We start from the raw sequence: 3,606 nt of genomic DNA, 5'->3' as shown, positions 1-3,606 counted from the left end.
ATTTATAATTTAATATTTTATTAAAACAAGAACCTAATATTTTTATATTCTCCTCAAATTTTTCAATAATATTCATTAGTTTAATTATTAATTTTAATTCATATAATTTTGAATAGAAATGTAATTTCCAAAGACATAATAGTAAATTTAGATTTATTAATTGATATTTACCGTAAAATATAGCTAGATGAATATGTTTATAATGTTATTAGTTTTTTTGTAAGGGAATAAAATAACATTTGTTTAAGTAAATGACAATAATTAGGGGTAAAAATATCCTTCAAGCACTACGCCAAAACCCTCTTCAGACGACGGTTAAAAACCATCGTCCCGCGAGATATAAATCTGTCACGGGGCTCGCTGTCGTCTATTGCACCTTCAGACGACGGTCAGGTTCTGTCATGTTTCGTCATCACACATGACATTAGCCTATTTTCTTACTGTCATTTTACCCTTGTTACGATGCAGCTTATTTATTACTGCTGTCACCTTTAATGTCATCAAATGAGATTTTTACAATTAAAACCGTCAGGTTAGCGTGTGGAAAATTGGCATATTTAATTTGAGATGACAGTTGGTATAATAATTTCTGCCGTTATAGCCTGTTTAGATGGCACACGTCTTAATCAATCATGTCAAAAGATTTTTTTCATGTGACAGAAACATTAATTTTAATGTCTTTTTATTGCTGTTTAAATGACATTTTTAAAAATTAAAATGTCACTTTATGCCTTCTTCTTCGTTTGAATTTCTGGTTTTTATACCTGAATACAAAAACATTCTAAAATATGAAGATTAAATTCTGTATATCAATGGTTTTAATTTTATTGGAGACCAATACTCATAATATGTTTACATTTGTGGCTAACGTCAATCCATATCTTGAATAACCAATACATTTATGAATTAAAACACACAAAAAATAACCAACCTTCCATAAGTCAATCCATATCTTTGAGTAATAATTAGGCCTATAATCCCAAAGGTCTTGGTATCTGCAAAAGCCAAGTAGGTCATTAATATTACACACAACCCTAAACTCAGTAGTAATTACGTGACCCTTCCCCTTTCACGGCCTTTCACTTACCACAATCATATCACTATAAATATATGCATCATAATTCAGAATCATACCTTCAACAACCAAAAAACTTACCAACAATGGATCCCCTTATTGAAACTCCAGGAGACATAATTGCTGACTTGAATAAGTTGTACATGGAGAACCCAGAGTAGCTTCTGGCCATCAATGGTACGTATGTCAATCCATAGTTGTTATGTAACCCTTCCTGGTTTCTTCTGTGTATTTCTAATGATTCTTCTTGGATGATAACGTACAGGTCCTCTCGATGGTAACTTCTTCAAATGGTCAATCAGGATGAAAGGCCCCCATTACACCCCATATGAAAGGGGTGTATTTGAAATCAGAATCAGCTACCATCTGGATTTCCCAAACAGACCTGCAAGAGTAATATTAACTCAGATCAGTAAGATATAATCACCTATATGAAACATACACTAATAAATCTCTCCTCTTATTCTCAGTTTTGGTTCCGGAATAGGATATATCATCCTAACGTGGCTCCTCAGGGGTCGATTCATCTTCCCCGTATCCTTAATAACCATCGTTTTTCCACTGCCACGGTATAATGCAACCATTTATCTATTTCATTTGATAAACATACAATATCATATTTTTGTTCTAATTATTCTATGCATTTTGTAGTGTCTGTGACACATATATGATCTACTTCTACAGCCCCACAGTGAGGAGCCACATCCTGGGCAAGAAGCAGTTGCTGAGCAATACCGCAACAACAGGGAAGAGTATGAGGGGATCGCCCGGATATGGATTGCGGAGTATGCAAAGTGGATATGAGGGTGTCCAAATCTCTTAAACTATCTTGGCTAAGAGAAAGGAGAATCAGAAGGCAATGTGAGCTCCAAATGTGGTTCTCATTCCAATTCCAAATTTCCTTTCTTTAGTCAAAATAGTTAAGGAGCTTTGGACCTTTAATTCCCCCCCTTTTGTAATATATAACGTAGAGCTTTGTGCTCCTAAACTGACCCTTTTATAATGCTCCTTCCACTTGGTAATGAGGGTTATGATGATGTCACCACAAGGGACTCTATTTGTGCTGAATATGAAGGGTGTTCAAATCTCCTAAGTTGTCTTGGCTAAGTGAAAGGAGAATTGAAAGGCAATGAAATATCCAAATGTGGTTCTCATTCCAATTCCAAATTTTCTTTCACTTGTCAAAACAGCTAAGGAACTTTGGACTATCAATTACAACTGAAAGGCAACACTCATCCCCCTTTTTGTAATATAACGTAGAGCTTTGCTATTCAGTTTGTATGTATGTGCAAGTAGACTAAACTGACCCTTTTACAATGCTCCTTCCACTTGGGTTGTACTTGTGGTACTCTAAACTTGGTAATGAGGTTTATGATGCTATCAAAACAAGGAACTCTGTTTGTGCTGAATGCATCATAAACCTATCACCATGTTTAATGTTGTTGTTACGATATCAAATCGAGTGGAAAGGAACATAGTAAGAGTATGGCCAATGCACATACATAACCCTTTATGTAGAGCTTGTTAATTCAGTTCGTATGTACACGTATATTCTATCTAATCAAAATATATCTTATCATTTGTAAGCCATATCAGTACATGCAATTAGCCTAAATTTACCCTTTAATACATGCTTCATACATGCTTCATAAACGAATTGCATTCAGAATCCTTACTTATCATTATATCTACATGGTATTGGACCAGGGTGTTACAAAATTAATATTTACATCACTCTAAATATGTTCCCCTACAAAGACAAATAATAATAATAACAATTTTCATAATGTATTTGGTGATGAATTAATTTAACTCGGGAAAAAAATCATTTTCGTCCTTTTTCAGAAAAACAAAAGGTTGGATTTAATTTTCCATTATGTGATTGCCCTTTTTATTTTTATATATGGAGAATTAATCAATCATAATATCGTAAAGTTTAAGAAATATTTGAAATTAGAAAGAAAATGGTGTCTATTTATATGAAGTTACACATGCATTAAACAACCAAGAATCTGGTTCATTTTCAGAATATGGCTTTGATAAGTTAATACGTTAGTTACGGTTTCAGAAGTCACTGATAGGGATATTTTAATGTTGATGGGTGTTTAATTTATATTTTTGAGTGTTTTATCTTAAAAAAAAAAAATAAAGTTTCCAATGCGGATTTAATAAAGTTTTCCGATGATTATTGGGTGTTCAAACGATACTTTTTTTAGAAAGGGAGAACATAATCAGAAGTGTGTTGAATGTATAACTTCCTTCGAAAAGATTTGTATTAGAGATATATAGATATACGGAGAGTTGTATACTTATACACACTACTAGAAGAGGATAAGAATGTATAAAGTGATTAACTCTAAAATAAACAATATTTATCATAAAGATAATTTCGGTAATTATCTCTAACATTCATGCAAGACGATGATAGGATTGGACTGTACGTCGCGAATGAAGAATCTGAAATCGAGCACTTGCCAGTAGCTTGGTGAGGAGTCAGCTACCTGATGATCTTCAGTAGGAATGAACTAACA

Source organism: Euphorbia lathyris, chromosome 3 (genome assembly GCF_963576675.1).
Source record: "Euphorbia lathyris chromosome 3, ddEupLath1.1, whole genome shotgun sequence".
In the NCBI taxonomy this organism is placed as follows: Eukaryota; Viridiplantae; Streptophyta; class Magnoliopsida; order Malpighiales; family Euphorbiaceae; genus Euphorbia; species Euphorbia lathyris.
Note: the sequence above shows the minus strand (reverse complement) of the source record.